Genomic DNA, 23,337 nt, shown 5'->3' on the forward strand with positions numbered 1-23,337 from the left:
TATTCTTTTTTTGTAGTATCTTTGTCTGGTTTTGGCATTAGAGTCACAATGACCTCATAGAATGAGTTGAAAGTATTCCCTCTTCTATTTTTTGGAAAACTTTAAAGAGGATGGGTATTAGCTCTTCTTTAAATGTTTGATAAAATTAAGCCATGAGACAATCTGCACCAGGGGTTTTGGTCTTAGGTAGTTTTTGATTACCAATTCAATTTCATTGCTGGTAATTGGTCTGTTCAGATTTTCTGTTTCTTCCTGGGTCAGTCTTTGAAGGTTTTATTTTTCTAGAAAGTTGTCCATTTCTTATAGGTTATCCAATGTTTTGGCATATGATTTTTTATAGTATTCTTTAATAATTCTTTGTATTTCTGTGGTGTCCATGGTGATTTTTCCTTTTTCACTTCTGAGTCTGCTTATGTGTGTAGACTCTCTTTTTTTTCTTGATAAGTCTGGCTAGGGTTTATCTATTTTATTTATTTTCTCAAAGAACCAGCTCCTGGTTTCATTGATTCTTTCTGTTGTTTTATTCTTCTCAATTTTATTTATTTCTGCTTTGATCTTTACTAGGTCTCTCCTACTGACTCTGGGCCTCATTTGTTCTTGTTATTTTAGTTTCACTAATTGTGAGTTTAGACTGTTCATTTGCAATTGTTCTTATTTCTTGAGGTAAGCCTGTATTCCTATATTGTTTCCTTTTAGAACTGCCTTTACCGCATCCCAGAGATTTTGGGCTGTTGAGTTGTTTGCATTTGTCTCCATATGTTGCTTGATGCCTGTTTTAATTCGGTCATTGATCCATTGATTATTTAAGAGCCTCCATGTGTTTATGGGCTTTTTTGTTTTCCTTGCGTAATTAATTTCTAGTTTCATACCTTTGTGGTCTGAAAGTCTGGTTGCACAATTTCAATCTTTTTAATTTATAGAGGCTCTTTTTATGGCTTAGTATGTGATCTATTCAGGAAAATGTTCCATGTGTACTTGAGAAGAATGTGTATCCTGCTGCTTTTGGGTGGAATTTTCTGTAGATGTCTGATAGGTCCATCTGTTCTAATGTGTTGTTCACTGCCTCTATCTCCTTACTTATATTCTGTTTAATGGATCTGTCTTTTGGTGTGAGTGTTGTGTTAAAGTCTCCTAAAGTGAATGTGCTGCATTCCCTTTCCCGCTTTAACTCTGTTAGTATTTGTTTCACATATTTAGGTACTCCTATGTTGGGTGTATAGATATTTATAATGTTTATATTCAAAGGTCCAAGGATAGTTTCCTTACTATCTAACAGTCTATCTTAAATCACTTATTACTCTATTTCAAACAAAATATAAAGGTTTTTTTTTTCCCTCCGTTTCTTATTCTTCTCCCATCTCCACTCTTCATGTATTAGATGTCATATTCTACACCCTTTGTGTATCTCTTGACTAACTTTCTGAGTAGTTGATTTAAATTTGTGTTTGCTTAGTAATTAATTCACCTACTCTCTTTACTGTGGATTTATTTTCTCTGGTGACAGCTATTTAGCCTTAGGGGCATTTCCATCTCGAGCAGTCTCTATAAGAGATCTTTTGGAAATGGTTTGGTGGTAGTGAATTCTCTCAACTTTAGCTTATCTGGAAATTGTTTAATCCTTGCTTCAAATTTAAATGATAATCTTGCTGCGTATTCTTGGGGAGAGGCCCTTCTGTTTCATTAAATGTGTCATGCCACTCCCTTCTGGCCTGTAAGGTTTCTGCTGAGAAGTCTGCTGATAGCCTGGTTGGGTTTCCTTTATAAGTGATCTTTTTTCTCTCTCTGACAGCTTTCAGTACTCTCTCCTTGTCCTTTATCTTTGCCATTTTAATTATTATATGTTGTCTTCCTAGGGTTCCTTTTGTTGGATGATCTCTGCCCTTCCATGCCCTGAGTGTCTATTTCTTTCTGCAAATTGGGCAAGTTTTCAACAATTATTTCCTCAAAGAGATTTTCTATCCCTTTGTCTCTCTCTTCTTCTCTGGTACCCCTATAATATGAATGTTGTTCCATTTGGATTGATCATACAGCTCTCTTATTATTTTTTCATTCCCACAGATCCTTTTTTCACTCTGTTCCTCAGCTTCTTTGTTTTCCTGTTCTGTAATTTCTATTTCATTTACTGTCTCCTCTACTTCATCTAATCTACTTTTAAATCCCTCCATTGTATGTTTCATTTCAGATCCTGTATTCTTCAGCTCTGAATGGCTTTTTTTGAGGATTTCACTGCAGGCCAGCAGGCCATGCTACTGTGAGAGGTCTCCAGGCTGTGTTGTCAGTGAGGGGAATGGAGTGTGTGAAGTTCCTGAGGGCTCCCAACCTGGTGGGGCTGATGGGAGGCTGGTGGGGTATTGTCCACCTGACCTTTCTCCTAAACAGAGAGTGCTGTGCAATGCTTGACCCTCTGGCACTCCTCTCACTGCTGGGATGTCTTTCTAAGTGCCTTCTCTGCTTTCTTTCTCAGGGGGACCAGTAGAGTGTGCCTTTTCTCCATAGGCAGCTGGGATTTCAGCATCCCTGACTGTTCTGCCCATCTCTCTTGCTCAGCCCCACCAAGCACCAGGGCATCATGCAATGTGGGCTCATTGTTTCTGGAGCAGGTCTCCAGGGCCAGGTGTGCAGAGGCCCTGGGCTTCTACTCCCTCCCTGCTCAGTTCCTCTTCCTCCTGCCTGTGGGCTGGGATTGAAGAAGGGCTTGGGTCCCTCCAAATCATGGCTCTGCCTCTTTTCCCTTTTCTGTTGGGTCTTCTCTTCTTCCCTAGATGTAGGTGGTCAGTTCTGCAGTCTTCAGGTTGGTTTCAGGCCTTGTTGTACTTGCTGTATTTTCATGGCCTTCCAACACTGCTGTCTTTCTTTCCCGTGTCCTGTTTTTTGTTTTTATATTCCACAAATAAGTGAAATCATATTGTACTTGTCTTTTTCCACATGGCTTATTTCACTGAGCATAATACCCTCTAGATCCACCTGTGTTGTTGCAAATGGCGGTGTGGACAAAATGAAAGTCCCTGTGGCCAGGATTCTCACATGGCCCTCGTTAGCTAGCTCACTACATATGTGTGTGCAATATGTTGCTATTGAGTCTATATAAAGAGCTCTGCCCAGTGCTCTGCATGACACGGTGGTATGGCTGCAAGGCTGCAGGAGAGCAGAGGCTGGAGTGGTGGCAGCGCTGAGGACAGAGGCCTAGAGGATGGCTGTGCGGGCAGAGAGACCCAGAGGATGGCTGTGTGGGCAGAAGGGCCCAGAGGCAGAGACTGGCTAGCTGCATGCAGACTCGCTCTGAGTGAACAGGATTTTAGTTATTAACCTGCCGCCATGGAAATAAAGTTGGGTATAACCCTTTCACCCCAAGAACATTTTGCTGTCATTTTCTTTGGTCACATTGAATCCATAGCGAACTTGCCCAGGGCTGAAACCCTGGCAAGACAGGCGGGATTTCTCTTCTTTTTATAGCTGAATAATATTCTCTTGTATATATGTACCACATCTTCTTTATCCTTTCATCTATTGATGGACACCATCTGGCTCTTCTTGAGCTATACCCTTTTATAAGAACCTAGAAATTTGGTAAGTAAAATGTTTCTCTGAGTTCTGTGAGCTTATCTAACAAAAAAGGAGGGTACCTTTGGAACCCCAGATCTACAGCCTGTAAGAGGTACTAGTGATACAGGATTTGGGATTGGTGTCTGAAGGAGGACAGTGGTCTTGTACTACTAAGCCCTTCATCTGTGGGATCTGACTCCAAAAACTGCTTGTAGATGTGGGAAAGAGCCTCACACATGTTGGAATGGGTTCTAGAATTGTTTAACATCATTTCCTCCCAGTCTGTAAACACCTCCTGATCTCATTTCCTTTCCTTCTCAGCTGTAGCCCATGGTTGCTAATCTGAACAACATGTTTTCTCATTCAAACTATTTCCTTGCAGTCTATCCTCCAGCCCTGCCTGGAACACCCTAAGCCTAGTATGCAATCTACCTTCTGTGGTAGTACTTTTTTTCACTCTTCCCAGTATTTTCACTCTTCCCTGTGTCTATGACCTTGTGCAGTCCCCTTCCACACTCTCTCTTGTCTTGATCATATAACTGGCTCTAGTCAAGGGACATTAACAACTATAACTCAAGCAATAGCTTAAAACATATTGGCCCATATATGGTTTGTTCTCTTTCTGCTCTTTAGAACATTGAGTTCACTAAGAAGCCTGAGCTAGCCTGCTAAAGAATAAGAGTTCATTTGAAACAGAAATAAGTAGCCCCAGCTGAGGTACCTCCAGAACAACCAGTCTACCAACCATCAGGTATTTGGGTAAGGCCACCCTAGACCATTTAGTCCAACTAAGCTGGCCCAGAACAGTACAACCACCCAGCTGACACATAGAATGATAAGAAAATAAACATGTTTATTGTGTTAAGTCATTAAGTATTGGGAGAATTTGTTTTGCAGCAAAAACTAACATGCATTTTCTCTGCCCTTATATTTACCCTTACTCTTCAGTATGATTAGAGAAAATTGTACGTTTCAGACTGGAATTGCTAGAAATTAATAGTACTACATATCAGTTGGGTCTTTGGGGCCCCTGTCTGTCCTCTTACCTGTCAGCTCCCTTACCCGTGTCTGACTATTCCAATTCCTCACCTCACTCCTCCCATTCCCAACTCAGTCCTTTCCCCTGTCATTTTTAGAATGACTTTGTTGCCTCCTTCAGGTAATGTGGAGGCTTGTAGGCTACAGTAAGGACTCTGGATATTTTTCTGTGTGGGCTGAGAAGCCATCGGAGGACTTGGAGCAGTGAAGTGACACTGGCTGCTGTGTGGAGAATGCAGTGTAGTACAGTAAGAGTAGAATCAAGAAGAAGTTAAAAGAGACGATGGTAGCTTGGTCTATGATGGAGAGGAGCAAGTAGAGAGGGAGCTTTGGAGACAGGATGCCATTTCCTGAGACTGAGAGGCGAATGAAATTCTCTGGAGTTGTTAGATTCAGTTGCCCTCGGGGAAGGATGCAATGGAAATTATGGGTTATGTTTTGAAGATAGGAACCACAGAATTTACTGATGAATTATTGTGTGGAGAGAAAAAGAATCATCACAGATGATCACATTATATAATTATGATTTGTTTCTTGATGCTTACCTTCCACCTGCAGAGAAGGCAGACTCTGTCCCAGATAATCTTTCATTGTATACTAGTCTTGAAAAAATCAGTGAATGATTCAGGCAATTAAAGGATGAATCCTGATTAATATTTTTACTTACAGCGGAGTACTCTTTTTCTTTGCGAATATAGGTTTTCTCCTTTCCTATTGACAGAGTGAAAATAATACATAATGCTGAGTTCTCATTGTAGAGATATTCTAGTTGGGATTATTGAAATGCCTACACCAGTCACCAGAATAGTTACAGGTCAACCAACAAGTATCAGGTGGCAGTAAGATGAGGAGTTTTTGATAAAATGAAATCAAGTGTGTCACAAAGCACATTGTTTAGTTCAGCTGACCTTTATTCCCCATAGTAAAACTTTGTTAAGGAAGTAGTAGGCTGATTGACGCTCTGGCTTAAGCACTTTCTCTTGTTGCCAGCTGGCACCTTTTACTGCACTACAGCAAAGGATCTTCTGGATTTCCTGAAAGCTGCAGAGTATTTTAGTGTTTGTGCCAAAGAATTAAAAGCCTGGTAAATTTTGTAAAGTCCCAAGATAATCTTCAGAATTCTATAGAGGAGATAATGTATTTGAAAATGAGAAAATAAAGTTTTTGAAAGGACTTTAGAAAGTTTAAAGGCAGCAAGATGTAGTGGAAAGAACATGAATTTTGTAGTCAGGCCTGGTTTCAAATCACTGCTCTCTCACCGCTATGTGACTTTACATTGTCTTTATTTTCTCACCAGTAAGTAGGAGTAATACCTACCTCCTGTGGTTATTGTAAGGTTCAAGTAAACACAACATATATCAGAAGCTTAGTGCAGGGTTTTGTACGTCATAGGTACTCAGTAACTAGTAACTACCCTTTTCTCTCTCTCTCCAAAACAAAATCAGCTGCTAGTCACACTCATGCCAACACCTCTCTATCCTTAACTTGTTAAATGTGAAGTGTTGTTCTTGTTGGAATAATTCCCCCTTCCTACCCCAGCCTGCATGTTTTGTTGTGGATGGTAAATACAAAGAAGGAACCAGTTCCAGGAAGCAAAGCAAGAGAATTGAGCAGGAAAGCTGAGATTAAATCTGTACACCGTGATATTAGTGTCACTACAAAAGTACAATGGCACCATCAAACTAGATTCCTTAGTACTATTGCTAGTACTAAGCAGAGCACGTGTCTAGGGGCCACTCACTTGTTTTCAATATCCAGACACCCATTGTTGCTGTTTTGAGGTGGGAATTGAAACCACTTTCCTCAGCCTATGTGAGTATCATGTAGAAATTCCCCTCTGGTCAACAGCATTTCACAAAATGAAAATTGAGGTCTAGAATCTAGTATTGCCACTGTTTGGTATCATGTAGATCTGGGTTCAGTTTTACCTTATCATTCAGTAGCTTGACTTCTGGAAAGTTTTAAATCTTTCTGAATTTTACTCCTTACACTGTTAGTTAGCAGTTCAGTTCAAGGCCACTGAGTTGCACAGCTCCAGGGACCATCATTCACATTGATTGCACAGGGAGCTAAGCAATGACTTGTTTCAGAAACCATAACAAAGACTTATATAATACTGGCTTAAACAAGGTAGAAATTATTTCTTACTATGTGACTGTCCAGATATACACAGTCCAGGGCTGATGCATAGGTTCCATAGTGTTAAGGATTTAGGTTTCAGTGGTTTCATCAGTTTTATTACTGTACCATCCATAATATGTTGCTCTTATCCACGTGATCCAAGATGAAAAGTCAAAATTTAGTCATCAGGAAGAGGGAAAGGCAAAGTGGAAGGCATGTTCCTTTCCTTACAGAATGCCATCCACAAGTTCCACATCCTTTGGCTCATATCACTTTGCTCTCCCTGCAGGAGAGGCTGGAAATGTAAACCCTAGCTATGCACACTTGTGCCTACCAAAAATTCTGTTACTTTCCAAGAATGGATATTTAGGAACAATTAGTCTCTGTCTGCCTTGCTTCTAAAGTTTTTGTGAAAATTAAAGACAAAGCATACTACCTGACACAGTGTAGGTGCTCAAAAAAGTTTTTCTTTATTTTTTTCCCATTCCCCTCACCTTTTTACCCAAAAAGGGAACTTATTTCCACCAGCCACTCTTTAGCGATACATTTACATCAATAAGAATTTTATAGACTTCATTTTTGTTTCTTAAATGGCTAATCATAAAGTTCATCTCTGTATTAAAATGTGCAGCACCATAATGATTGCATGGAAGGTGATGCAGAACTATAAAGTGTGGGAAAGGGAAGCACCAGAAAGAACATGTAATGTGCTGATTTTGAGCAGAATCTTGAGTCACAGAACTGAGCAGGATAAAGGAGTGGTGATCTACAAGTTTATATAAGCAGTTCTGGAGACCCTCACATAGTCAGGGTTCAGATCTCTGTGAGAATCACTTTGGTCTGTTTCTTAGGGAATAAATAAGTGGTATGGAGAGTAAATCAGTGTCTTGGTTTTGAATGGAATTTAGACTGGGCTTGGTTGGAAATGTTTTTGAGTAATAGGAGATACTGGTGGCCTCAAGGGTCAGAAATAGAGGAAGTTGGTTTTGACAAAATGGGAAGTAAATGAAGGATGATTTATTCACTTATTTATGTATTTATTCATTCACTAGTGGTAGACACTATGAAATTGGGTGGGAAAATATAGTTTCTGCTCTCAAGAATCCAAGTATGCTAAAGAGATTAATGTAGGTCTATATGCTTATACATTACCTAATCTATATATGAATCCTACTCAGTGACACCTGTAAATTGTACAGTAAAGCAACAATGTATATACTACCATAAAGTCTATGTATAGTCAAGTCAGATTACAAAGCCTTCAAAAACAATTGTCATGTTCCTTAAAGTTTTGACCAGAATAAATATTCACATACACATTTCTTACCCTCTGCTCTGGAGATCTGAATTGCAAATAGCATAAAGTCTCCTCTTAAATAGGATCTCTGCAAGGGTATTTATTGCAATAAGATTTTTATTTATAAATCAGATATTTATTTATTCAATAGTATTATCTGGCTGTATAGTGACCTTTATCCTTTCAGTACATTGTTGAGACCTTCTTAGAAACCGTGATACTATGTAATTTGAAATTAATTGACATAGCTTCAATCTCACTTTCTCCACCAACTAGTCATATAATCATTGGCAAGTCAGTTAAGCCCTCTTAGTATTAGGTCCCTGTAAAATGGAGATGGTAATGCCTGCCCTATCTTCTCACAGGATTACTGCAATACTCTCAATAAAAGCAAAAGATACATAGAACAGTGATTTTCAAAAAAATTGCTGTATTTTCAGGCCTTGAGCATATACCAACATTCAGAGTGATATTTAAATTGCCACTTAACTTTTCTGAACTCCTTGGAAGTTATCTGAGACTGGATTTCCCTTTTTCTCTGCTAAACTACCACACAATCTCATGTTTTCTATTTCTATTCCTGTTTATGCATTTTTCCTTCCCAATAATTGCTAAAATGAGAAGTGGTTTAAGCAATTTAAACCCCTCATAGTTATACTGAAAATACTGAGAAAACAGATAGAAGCTTTCGTATATTATATTATATATTATATTAGCAATGGGAAAGAAATGGAAGTCCTAGCCTAGTAGTAGAATTATTTACATTACTATGTACATCATCTCAATTATTTACATTATCTCAATCTCTTTTAGTTTTCACAACAATGCTGTAGGGTAGGGTTATTAAATGAGGAAACAAGAGTCAGTCATTTAGTGGCTTCTCCCAAATCACACAGCTGTAAGTGTGGAACTAATATTCAAACCCAAGTTTGATCCCAGAGATTAACTTTTTTCCTCTAACAGATTTCCAGTTGATGTTTGATTCTGCTGGTCTGGAGTCCATGTTTTAAAAATCACTGGGTAAGATTCTGCTGTTTGTATCATCCAGTATCTATAATAATATGGTATTCAACATTAGGTTGGATGCCTAGGATATACTGGCTAGGGAACAATTCAGTTACCTGTCTTGAAACTCCCTTTTGTGCATTAAAAAATAGGAGGAACAGCAACAATGAAAAACCCACAAGATATATAGAAAACAAATTTAAATGGCAAGTGTAAATCCAATCCAATAACATTGCATGTGAATGGATTAACCAGTCCAATAAAAAAGCAGACATTGTCAGACTAAATTTTTTCTAAAAAACATCCAACTGTATACTGTCTACAGGAAACACTTTAGATTCAGTTACAAATAGAAGGTAAAAGAATGGAAAAGGATGTATCATGCAAACAGCAAAGCAAAGCTAGAGTGACTGTACTAATATCAGACAAAGTAGACTTAAAGTCTATGAACAAAATATGTTATTAAAGAGGGATATTTCATAGTGATGTCTGTCAGGAAGTTATAACAATTGTAAATGTATATGCATCTAACAACAGATTATCAAAATACATCATCAAGCAAAAACTGAAAGAAGGGAGAAATAGTGCTATAGTAATAGCTGGAGACTTCAATCCTCCACTTTCAAAAATGGATAGAACGATTAGACAGAAGGACAATAAGAAAACAAGACTTCAGTGACACTATAAACCAACTAGATATAGTGGACATCTATAGAGCACTCCACTTAACAGTAAAACACACAATGTTCTCCAGTGCCCAGAGGAGATTCTACAGGATAGACTATATGCTGAGCCAAAACAAATATCAATACATTTAAGAGGACAGAAATAATACAAAGTAAATTCTCCAACAAGAATGGAATGGAATTAGAAATCAATCACAGGAAGAATTTAGGGAAACTTTCAAGTATGTTGAAATTAAACAACACACTTCTAAATACACAAAGGGTCAAAGAAGAAAGCAAAAGGAAATTAAAGAACACTTTGAGATGATGAAAATGAAAACACAACATGGCAAAACTTATGGAATGCATCTAATGCAGTGCTAAAAAGATAATTTATAGCTGAAAATGCCTATATTAAAAAAGAAATATTTTTAATCAGTAACTTAACCCTCTATCTTAAGATACTGGAAAAAGAAAACCAAACTAAATCTTAAGCAAGCAGATGGAAGAGAATAATAAAGATTAGAGAGGAAATTAATAGACAGTAGAAATGCAATAGAGAAAAATAAAACAAAAGCTGGTCTTCTGACAAGATCAACAAAACCGACAAACTTTTAGCTAGATTGGCCAAGAAAAAAATTTTTAAGATATAAATTATTAAAATAAAAAATGAAGTAAGGGACATTATTGCTGACCTTACAGAAATAAAAAGGATTATAAAGTAATAATATGAACAATCCTATGCCAATAAATTAGAAAACCTAGATGAAATGGACAGATTGCTATAAAGAGACCAACTACCAAAATTGACTCAAGAAAAAAGATACTTTCAAAAGACCCATAAAAAAGATTGACAATAGAAAAATCTACCCACAAAGAAAATCCAAGACCCATATGGCTTCACTGGTGAAATCTACCAAACATTTAAAGGAGAATTAATACTAATTCTTCATACACTCCTACAAAAAATAGAAAACAAGGGAATACTTCCCAATTCATTCTATGAGGCTAGTATTACTCTAATAAAACTACACAAAGACATCATAAAATCTGATCTGGGCAATGGTCACATGAGTGTATATATATGTCAAAATTCATCAAACTGTACACTAAGGTTTGTGCATATTATTGTATTGCCTCAATATAAAAAATTAAAAAGATACCACAAAAAAGAAAGCTAAAACCCAATATTCTCTTATGCATATTAATGCAAAAATTCTTAACACAATAGCAAACAAAATTCAATAGTCTATAAAAAGAATTATGTATCATGACCAAATGTGTTATATTTCAGGAAACTGGGATTTGTTTAACATCTGAAAGTCAATAAATGTAATACACCACATCTACACAATTAAAAGAAAAAACCACATGGTCATGTCGATAGATGTAGAAAAAGCACTGACAAAAATCCAATACCTTTCATAATTAAAACAGCTGACAGACTAGGAAAAGAAGGGAATTCCTCAACCTGATAAAAAGCATTAATGAAAACCCCACAGCTAACAATATGCTTAAGAGTAAAAGACCAGATGATTCCCCCTAAGATCAGAAATAACACATGGATGTTCAGTCTTGTTACTTCCATTCAACATTATACTGAAGGTTCTAGCAGGGAAAATTAAGCAAGAAAATGAAATAAAAGTCATCCAGATTGGAAAGGAAAAGGTAAAACTATATTCACTGGTGATATAATCTTGTAGAAATCAAAAGAAATTCACCAAAAATCTAGAGCTTATAAACTAGTGTAGGCTACAAATTCAATATGCAAAAATCAACTGTATTTTTAGACACTAGCAATGAACAGTCAGAAAATGAAATCAAGAAACAGTTCTATTTACAACACCATCAAAAAGAATAATTATGAACAATTTTTTAAAAAGAAGTACAAAATAGAGGGCGGAGCCAGGATGGCGGCGTGAGTAGAGCAGTGGAAATCTCCTCCCAAAACCACAAAGATCTATGAAAATATAACAAAGAAAACTCTTCCTAAAATAGAGACCAGAGGACACAGGACAACATCCAGACCACATCCACACCTGCAAGAACCCAGCGCCTCGCGAAGGGGGTAAGATACAAGCCTCAGCTCCTGGCGGGTGGAAAGAAACCGGAGCAGATTTTTTTTTTTCTTGGCGAGTGCTTTTTGGAAGCCTTAAAGGGACAGGGCCCCCCATACCAGTCAGTGAAACAGGGCAGCAAGACTGGTGAGCAGGTGCCTGAGACTGGCACCTGAGGACAAAGAAAATCGCGCGTTTTTCCCAGTACTGGGAAGGCAGGGCAGCAGGACCAGTGAGCGGTGCCTGAGACCGGCACCTGGGGACAGGGAAAATCGCGTTTTTCCCTTTTCTTTTTTGGCGAGTGCTTTTTGGAAGCTTTAAGGGGACAGGGACCTCAATGCCAGGGAGGCAGGACGGCAGGACCGGTGGGCGGGTGCCTGAGACCAGCACCTGAGGATGGAGAAAATCGCACATTTTTCCCTTTTTTTTTCTTTTTGGCGAGTGCTTTTTGGAAGCCTTAAAGGGACAGGGACCCCAATACCAGGGAAACAGGGCAACAAGACTGGTGAGCGGGTGCCTGAGATCGGCACCTGGGGACAAAGAAAATCGCGCATTCTTCCCAATACTAGGGAGGCAGGGTGGCGGGACCGGTGGGTGGGTGCCTGGGGCTGGTGCCTGAGGACAAAGAATATCACGCGTTTTTTCCCTTTCTTTTTGTTGGCGAGTGCTTTTTGGAAGCCTTAAAAGGACAGGGACCCCAATGCCAGGGAGGCGGGGCGGCAGGACCAGTGAGCCGGTGCCTGGGACCGGCGCCTGAGGACAAAGAAAATTGCGTGTTTTTCCCTTTTTTTTTGGCGAGTGCTTTTTGGAAGCCTTGGAGGGACGGGGACCCCAATACCAGGGAGGCGGGTGCCTGGCAGACAAAGAAAATAGCGCGTTTCTCCCTTCTTTTTCTTTTTGGCGAGTGCTTCTTGGAGGCCTTAGGGGGACAGGGACCCCAGTGCCAGGGAGGCAGGGCGGCAGGGCCGGGGGCGGGTGCCTGGGAACGGCTCCTGGGGATGGAGAAGGTTGCGTGTTTTTCCCTTTTTTTTTAGCAAGTGCTTTTTGGAGGCCTTGGAGGGACGGGGACCCCAGTTCTAGGGAGGCTGGGCGGCAGGACCGGTGGGCGGGTGCCTGGCACCGGCACCTGAGGACAAACAATATCACGCGTTTTCCCCTTTTTTTTTTTTGGTGGGTGCTTTTTTGGAAGCCTGGAAGGGACAGGGACCCCAGTGCTAGGGAGGCAGAGCAGCAGGACTGGTGAGCGGGTGCCTGGGACCAGCGCCTGAGGACAAAGAAAATAGCGTGTTTTTTCTTTTTTTTTTTTTTTCTCTTTGGTTGTTGCTGTTGTTGTTTTGATTTGGAGAGTGCTTTTTGGAAGTCTTAAACGGGCAGGACAGGACACTTAGACCAGACCAGAGTCAGGAAATCTGGGGATCTCTGGGCACTCTAAACCCCTGGGCAACAGGGAGCACAGAGGCCCCTTATGGAGATAAATAACCTCCCAGCCGCTCCCCCTCCAACAGGGCTCCACCATTTTGGAGGAGCAGCCCCAGCCAGGCCACGCCCACAGCAACAGCAGAGATAAACTCCATAGCAAACGGTCAGGTAGCAGAAGCCCTGTCTGCGCACAGCTGCCAAGCATAGGCCACTAGAAGTCACTATTCTCCCAGGAGAGGAAGGCCACAAACCAACAAGAAGGAAAGCTCTTCCAGCGGTCACTCATACCAGCTCTGCAGACTATCTCTATCACCATGAAAAGGCAAAACTACAGGCAGACAAAGATCACAGAGACAACACCTGAGAAGGAGACAGACCTAACCAGTCCTCCTGAAAAAGAATTCAAAATAAAAATCATGAACATGCTGACAGAGATGCAGAGAAAAATGCAAGAGCAATGGGATGAGATGCAGAGAAAAATGCAAGAGCAATGGGATGAAGTCTGGAGGGAGAACACAGATGTCAGGAAGGAGATCACAGAAGTGAAACAATCCCTGGAAGAATTTATAAGCAGAATGGATAAGATGCAAGAGGCCATTGAAGGAATAGAAACCAGAGAACAGAAACGTATAGAAGCTCACATAGAGAGAGATAAAAGGATCTCCAGGAATGAAACAACACTAAGAGAACTATGTGATCAATCCAAAAGGAATAATATTCGTATTATAGGGGTACCAGAAGAAGAAGAAAGAGGAAAAGGGATAGAAAGTCTCTTTGAAGAAATAATTGCTGAAAACTTATCCAAACTGGGGGAGGAAATAATCGAACAGACCACGGAAATACACAGAACCCCCAACAGAAAGGATCCAAGGAAGACAACACCAAGACACATAATAATTAAAATGGCAAGGATCAAGGACAAGGAAAGAGTTTTAAAGGCAGCTAGAGAGAAAAAGGTCACCTATAAAGGAAAACCATCAGGCTAACATCAGACTTCTTGACAGAAACCCTACAGGCCAGAAGAGAATGGCATGATATATTTAATGCAATGAAACAGAAGGGCCTTGAACCAAGAATACTGTATCCAGCACGACTATCATTTAAATATGATGGCAGGATTAAACAATTCCCAGACAAGCAAAAGCTGAGGGAATTTGCTTCCCACAAACCACCTCTACAGGGCATCCTACAGGGACTGATATAGATGGGAGCACTCCTAAAAAGAGCACAGAACAAAACACACAACATATGAAGAATGGAGGAGGAGGAATAAGAAGGGAGAGAAGAAAAGAATCTCCACACAGTGTATATAACAGCTCAATAAGTGAGCTAAGTTAGGCAGTAAGATACTAAAGAGCTAACCTTGAACCTTTGGTAACCACGAATCTAAAGCCTCCAATGGCAATAAGTACATATCTCTCAATAGTCACCCTAAATGTAAATGGACTTAATGCACCAATCAAAAGACACAGAGTAATAGAATGGATAAAAAAGCAAGACCCATCTATATGCTGCTTACAAGAAACTCACCTTAAACCCAAAGACAAGCACAGACTAAAAGTCAAGGGATGGAAAAACATATTTCAGGCAAACAACAGTGAGAAGAAAGCAGGGGTTGCAGTACTAATAAGAGACAAAATAGACTTCAAAACAAAGAAAGTAACAAGAGATAAAGAAGGATACTACATAATGATAAACAGCTCAGTCCAACAAGAGGATATAACCATTCTAAATATATATATGCACCCAATACAGGAGCACCAGCATATGTGAAGCAAATACTAACAGAACTAAAGAGGGAAATAGACTGCAATACATTCATTTTAGGAGACTTCAACACACCACTCACCCCAAAGGATAGATCCACCGGGCAGAAAATAAATAAGGACACACAGGCATTAAACAACACACTAGAACAGATGGACCTAACAGACATCTACAGAACTCTACATCCAAAAGCAACAGGATATACATTCTTCTCAAGTGCACATGGAACATTCTCCAGAATAGACAACATACTAGCTCACAAAAAGAGCCTCAGTAAATTCCAAGAGATTGAAATTCTACCAAACAATTTTTCAGACCATAAAGGTGTAAAAGTAGAAATAAATTCTACAAAGTAAACAAAAAGGCTCACAAACACATGGAGGCTTAACAACATGCTTCTAAATAATCAATGGATAAATGAACAAATAAAAATAGAGATCAAGGAATATATAGAAACAAATGACAACAACAACACAAAGCCCCAACTTCTGTGGGACACAGTGAAAGCAGTCTTAACAGGAAAGTATATAGCAATCCAGGCACATTTGAAGAAGGAAGAACAATCCCAAATGAATAGTCTAACATCACAATTATTGAAACTGGAAAAAGAAGAACAAATGAAGCCTAAAGTCAGCAGAAGGAGGGACATAGTAAAGATCAGAGAAAAAGTAAGCAAAATTGAGAAGAATAAAACAATAGCAAAAATCAATGAAACCAAGAGCTGGTTCTTTGAGAAAATAAACAAAATAGATAAGCCTCTAGCCAAACTTATTAAGAGAAAAAGAGAGTCAACACACATCAACAGAATCAGAAATGAGAATGGAAAAATCACGACAGACTCCACAGAAATACAAAGAATTATTAAAGACTACTATGAAAACCTATATGCCAACAAGCTGGAAAACCTAGAAGAAATGGACAACTTCCTAGAAAAATACAACCTCCCAAGACTGACCAAGGAAGAAACACAAAAGTTAAACAAACCAATTACGAGCAAAGAAATTGAAACAGTAATCAAAAAACTACCCAAGAACAAAACCCCGGGTCCGGACGGATTTACCTCGGAATTTTATCAGACACACAGAGAAGACATAATACCCATTCTCCTTAAAGTGTTCCACAAAATAGAAGAAGAGGGAATACTCCCAAACTCATTCTATGAAGCCAACATCACCCTAATACCAAAACCAGGCAAAGACCCCACCAAAAAAGAAAATTACAGACCAATATCCCTGATGAATGTAGATGCAAAAATACTCAATAAAATATTAGCAAACAGAATTCAACAGTATATCAAAAGGAACATACACCATGACCAAGGGGGTTTCATCCCAGGGATGCAAGGATGGCACAACATTCGAAAATCCATCAACATCATCCACCACATCAACAAAAAGAAAGACAAAAACTACATGATCATCTCCATAGATGCTGAAAAAGCATTTGACAAAATTCAACATCCATTCATGATAAAAACTCTCAGCAAAATGGGAATAGAGGGCAAGTACCTCAACATAATAAAAGTCATATATGATAAACCCACAGCCAGCATTATACTGAACAGTGAGAAGCTGAAAGCATTTCCTCTGAGATCAGGAACCAGACTGGGATGCCCACTCTCCCCACTGTTATTTAACATAGTACTGGAGGTCCTAGCCATGGCAATCAGCCAAAACAAAGAAATACAAGGAATCCAGATTGGTAAAGAAGAAGTTAAACTGTCACTATTTGCAGATGATATGATACTGTACATAAAAAACCCTAAAGACTCCACTCCAAAACTACTAGAACTGATATTGGAATACAGCAAAGTTGCAGGATACAAAATTAACACACAGAAATCTGTAGCTTTCCTATACACTAACAATGAACCAATAGAAAGAGAAATCCGGAAAACAATTCCATTCACCATTGTATCAAAAAGAATAAAATACCTAGGAATAAACCTAACCAAAGAAGTGAAAGACTTATACTCTGAAAACTACAAGTCACTCTTAAGAGAAATTAAAGGGGACACTGATAAATGGAAAATCATCCCATGCTCATGGCTAGGAAGAATTAATATCGTCAAAATGGCCATCCTGCCCAAAGCAATATACAGATTTGATGCAATCCCTCTCAAATTACCAGCAACATTCTTCAATGAATTGGAACAAATAATTCAAAAATTCATATGGAAACACCAAAGACCCCGAATAGCCAAAGCAATCCTGAAAAAGAAGAATACAGTAGGGGGGATCTCACTCCTCAACTTGAAGCTCTACTACAAAGCCATAGTAATCAAGACAATTTGGTACTGGCACAAGAACAGAGCCACAGACCAGTGTAACAGATTAGAGACTCCAGACATTAACCCAAACAAATATGGTCAATTAATATTTGATAAAGGAGCCATGGACATACAATGGCAAAATGACAGTCTCTTCAACAGATGGTGCTGGCAAAACTGGACAGCTACATGTAGGAGAATGAAACTGGACCATTGTCTAACCCCATATACAAAGGTAAACTCAAAATGGATCAAAGACCTGAATGTAAGTCATAAAACCATTAAACTCTTGGAAAAAAACATAGGCAAAAATCTCTTGGACATAAACATTAGCGACCTCTTCTTGAACATATCTCCCCGGGCAAGGAAAACAACAGCAAAAATGAGCAAGTTGGACTACATTAAGCTGAAAAGCTTCTGTACAGCGAAGGACACCAACAATAGAACAAAAAGGAACCCTACAGTATGGGAGAATATATTTGAAAATGACATATCCGATAAAGGCTTGATGTCCAGAATATATAAAGAGCTCACACGCCTCAACAAACAAAAAACAAATAACCCAATTAAAAAATGGGCAGAGGAACTGAACAGACAGTTCTCCAAAAAAGAAATATAGATGGACAACAGACACATGAAAAGATGCTCCACATCGCTAACTATCAGAGAAATGCAAATTAAAACTACAATGAGGTATCACCTCACACCAGTAAGGATAGCTGCCATCCAAAAGACAAACAACAACAAATGTTGGCGAGGCTGTGGAGAAAGGGGAACCCTCCTACACTGCTGGTGGAATGTAAATTAGTTCAACCATTGTGGAAAGCAGTATGGGGGTTCATCAAAATGCTCAAAACAGACCTACCATTTGACCCAGGAATTCCACTCCTAGGAATTTACCCTAAGAATGCAGCAATAAAGTTTGAAAAAGACAGATGCACCCCTATGTTTATCAGAGCACTATTTACAATAGCCAAGAATTGGAAGCACCCTAAATGTCCATCGGTAGATGAATGGACAAAGAAGATGTGGTACATATACACAATGGAATACTACTCAGCCATAAGAAGAGGAAAAATCCTACCATTTGCAGCAACATGGATGGAGCTGGAGAGTACTATGCTCAGTGAAATAAGCCAAGCGGAGAAAGAGAAATACCAAATGATTTCACTCATCTGAGGAGTATAAGAACAAAGGAAAAACTGAAGGAACAAAACAGCAGCGGAATTACAGAACCCAAAAATGGACTAACAGGTACCAAAGGGAAAGGAACTGGGGAGGATGGGTGGGCAGTGGGGGATAAGGGGGAGGAAGAAGAAGGGGGGTATTAAGATTAGCATGCATAGTGGGGGGAGGGAGAAAGGGAGGGAGGGCTGTACAACACAGAGAGGACAAGTAGTGATTCTACATTTTGCTATGCTGATGGACAGTGACCGTAATGTGTTTTTTAGGGGGGACCTGATATAGGGGAGAGCATAGTAAACATAGTATTCTTCATGTAAGTGTAGATTAAAGATTAAAAAAAAAATAAGAAAGAAAGAAAGAAAAGGGGGATCACTCCTTGATAGGATAAAACTATTGGTAAATAAAAGGTTAACACATGCTTTAAATATCCTTAATGTTGATCACTTAAAGGGTGTCAGATGATCAGCTATGGAGGTACTCTTTTCTGATAATATTCCTTTCTCTTAATAAAAAAAAAAAAAAAACAGCTCCTGTGTGCTGACCTCCAATGAGTTCTACACAGTGGTATAGAGGGCATGTCAAAGTGTGGGCAAAGGGTCTGTTTGTTTCTATGCACAAGATCAAGGCCTAGCTTGGATACCCAGAAAATGAACTAAGATATGATATGAGGAGGAGCTTCCGGCATCAGCACTGTCTGGAGGGCTCGTGCTGGGGGATGATCATCAAAAAGCCTCCACAGGGATCCGGGTGATGCTGCGGTTGTGGCTGCGTCCATCCCACCGTTTCCTGGACTTGCCATAGGAATGAGGAGGGGGATGTCTAGGCTGGCATGTGCATACAGTGAGACAATGAATTTGACCGGATCTGTACTGTTGGCACTCAACCAGGAGTTGGGAGGGGTGCAAGTTGTAGCACTCCAAAATCTTATGACTATAGACTATCTACGGTCAAAAGAACATATGGGATGTGAACAGATCCCAGAAATGGGTTGCTTTAATTTGTCTGATTTCTCTGAGACTGTTCAAGTACAGTTGGACAATATTCATCATATGATAGAATAATTTTCACAAATGCCTAGGGTGCCTAAATGGTTTTCTTGGCTTCACTGGAGATGGCTGGTAATTATAGATTTGCTTTGTTTATGTCACCGTATTCCTATTATGTTAATATGTGTGCACAAGTTAGTTAGTAGTTTAAAAGCTATACCTGTTTAAGGTAGTCTACAAGAAGATATGTCAAAGAAATAATCAATCCCTCCATGTTTTCTTCCATATGCTACCTCTATAGCTTTTCTTCTTCCTTCCTAATTACAACCCTTAAATAGAATTCATGCCTCATATCGAATTTACCGAGTATCATAATTCCTCCAGGTGGTAAAGATACCGCGAGACAAGTGCTGGGCATAGAAGCCACAGGGCATGAATCTGCAAAGAAGTAAAAAGCTAACCTTTTCAAAGAATATTGCTTCTCTCTCACTTACCAACTCTACATTTCCCTGTATGGCCCCGGAAGATGACTGGTTAGACAGAGACGGGTAAGATTCCCCAAGGGAGGAACAACCTAAGACAGGCACAGTCACAGGGGGGCCATCAGGTGAGAAATCGGGGAACAAGAGTGGTGAAGCTTAGAACCTCACCCCCACCTGTTTTGAGAGAAAGCTTCTGCATTCGTGAATATTTTATTGCCCTTGTCTAGCTCAGATTAGCACATAGTCTACAGGCACACACCTGATCATCTACAATTGCTCTGTTACAACACTAAACTATGTTTTCTAACTTTATCTTGCCTCTACCTACCACTTCAGCATTTTATTGAAAATAAAAATAATAATAATAATAATAATAAAGGGAGAAATGTGGGATCCACATATAAATCAAGTATAAAAATCAAACAAATATTCATATTTGACCTGATTTTTTATAGTTCATAATGCGTGATCAAAACTGAAAGTTTCTGTGATGAATGCCCTTGTACTGTTCAGCATGTAAGAACTTATTCACTATGTAAGAATTCGTTCACCATGTAAGAACTTGTTCATTATGCTTCAGAAGATTGGAGACTGATGAGAATTAGGCTTGAGATGGATTAATGATTGTGCATTGAGCATTGACCCCCGTATACAGAATTTTATTGTTGTTAACAACCATTTGATCAATAAATATGAGAGATGCCCTCTCAAAAAAAAATGGCAAAAAAAAGAAGTATGAAATAAATACATTAATGTGTCTGTATGTCTATGATAGCAACATGCAAAAGAATTAAGTTGGATTCTTACCTCATACCATATACAAAAATTAACTCAAAATGGACCAAAGGAATGGATACAGAAGATGTGCTACATATGCACAATGGAATATTATTCAGCCATAAGAAGAAAACAAATCCTACCATTTGCAACAACATGGATGGAGCTAGAGGGTATTATGCTCAGTGAAATAAGCCAGGCGGAGAAAGACAAGTACCAAATGATTTCACTCATCTGTGGAGTATAAGAACAAAGAAAAAAACGGAAGGATCAAAACTCTGTGTTTATGAGTCTTTTCTATTTTGTTCATTTGTTTTGTTTTTTAGATTTCACATATAAGTGATATCATATGGTATTTGCCTTTCTCTGTCTGACTTATTTCACTTAGCATAATACCCTCTAGACCCATCTGTGTTGTTGCAGGTGACAAGATTTCATTCTTTTTTATGGTTGAGTAATAGTCCACTGTATATATGTATCACTTCTTTTTTTATCCATTCATCTATAGATGGACATTTAGGTTGCTTCCATTCCATATTTTGGCTAGCTTAAATAATGCTGTGATAAACAAAGGAGTTCATATAGTTCTTGAATTATTTATTTTGTTTTCTTTGGGTAAATTCCCAGAAGTGAAATTGCTGGGTTGAGTAGTATTTCTATTTTTAGTTTTTTGAGAAAACTACTTACTGCTTTCCACACTGGCTGTACCAATTTACAATCCTACAGCAACTAACACTTGTTATTTCTTGTCTTCTTGATATTAACCACTCTGATGGTGTTAAAGTGATCTCTCTCTGGTTTTAATTTGCATTTCTCTGATGACTGGTGATGTTAAACATCTTTTTGGTGTGTCTGTTGGCCATCTGTATGTGTCCTTTGGAAAAATGTCTATTCAGGTTCTATGCCCATGTTTTAATCAGATTATTTGCTTTTTTGTTGTTCAGTTTGTTAAAAAACAAAATTAATCCAAATAAATTTGAAGATCTAATTGGTTTTATTCAGGAATCCTGAATAGGGCAGCATCCCCTCTAGCAAGTAGTGAGGTGCCCCAAGGAATTGTACAAAATGGAAGGTTTTAATAGACAGGCTGGTGGGGGTAAGATGATTAGCAAAGGAAAAGAAGGTGTTTTTTCAGGCAAGGTCACTTTCCATTATGTGGAAGAGCAGAGACTCTTATAATGAAGATTGCCTCTTCTTTTAAGAAAGATGGCCTTCTGTGGTAGATTATTTTATGGTTATGCTGACCAGAAAATTTCTGACTGACTACATTTCTGAGACAGGTTGAAACAGTAATTAAGTTTAGGTATTAAGCCCTGGTTTGGTGACTTGGCCTAACCAAAGGGGCACCATGTTGGGCCTGTGTATTTCTTTTTAACACGTTTTATGAGTTCTTTATATATTTTCAGTATTAGCCCCTTGTCAGATATGTCTTTTGCAAATATATTCTCCTTTTCTGCAAATATATTGCCTTTTTGTTTTGTTGATAGTTTCAAGCAGCCACATGTTGTATGATTCCATTTATTGAAATGAGCAGTCTCCAAAGCCTTAATAACCGGAAACAGATTAGTGATTCCCAAGGGCTGGACAGGAGGGGGAAATGAGGAGTAACTGTTTACTGCAATAGTAATAATACAACAAAACCCATGTACCTACCGTCCAGTTTAAAAAACAAAGCTTTTGAAATACAAAAAAAGTGAACTGATTCAACAAAAATGGATTTTTATTGATTTATTTTTTAAAGCAAGTTGATACTTTTACTTCATGTGGTATGCCCCATGCCAAAATATGTACCGTTCAGAGTTGTGGAGAGCCAAAGTAATTTATTGAGCAGTGAAGTGACACAATGAGAACTCGGCTTTCGGAAATCCATCTGCCATCACATGTTTGATTGGACTCTGGGCACAAGACCTCTTATAATGGTCTGAGCCTATTAAGGCCCTAAATTTGGTATGATGGGAATGGGAAGAAATCTACGGAAGCCTGTATTTGCCCTTTTGTCTTTTTTATACCCATTGCATGGACAGTCACAGTTTGTGTTGTAGCAGGAATTAGCAGAGCAGAAGAGATACAGCAGTATCCTAGAAACAGGCATTTCTAGTAGGAGCTTCCCCAAAGAAAACATCAGACCAGGAGCCATCAGGCAGCCTAAAACAAATGTTTTTTAACCAAGGAGTTTACAATGTTTGTGTTCTTGTCTATCTTCAACTGACCTAAGATAAAGAGCAGCTATCATTTACTGATCCTTTGCTAAGTGAATTATACATATTTTCTGATTAGCTCACTTAACTCTTTTTATAACCCTAGGAAGTGAGTAGTACTTACATCTGTCTTACTGAGTAAACTGGGGTTCAGAGAGAATCAGGAACTTTCCCTTTAAGGTAAGGAGCATTGAACTTTGCACCTGATACTGAAACTTGTTCTCTTAAGAAGGAAAAAAGAAGAAAATTAAAATAGAGAGGCATGGTGTTTTTGCTGTTCTAATCATACCTGTATTTCATCTGAACTTACCGTAGACTTCTTTCAGAAGGGCCAGGGTACACATACTCACTTTCAGGAAGTTTGAACATAGTGATTTTAATGAGTCCTTTGGGGGTTCACCAAAAGACTTCTTTATGTACATCTCCTCTAATGATGTTAAGCTGTTGCATTATAATCTGAGAAGGATGAAGCCACAGAATGAGGTTATACTGCTGAGGTTGTGACTGAGAGATTCCACCTAAGAATTG

Source organism: Manis javanica, chromosome 3, assembly GCF_040802235.1.
Source record: "Manis javanica isolate MJ-LG chromosome 3, MJ_LKY, whole genome shotgun sequence".
Taxonomy (NCBI): Eukaryota; Metazoa; Chordata; class Mammalia; order Pholidota; family Manidae; genus Manis; species Manis javanica.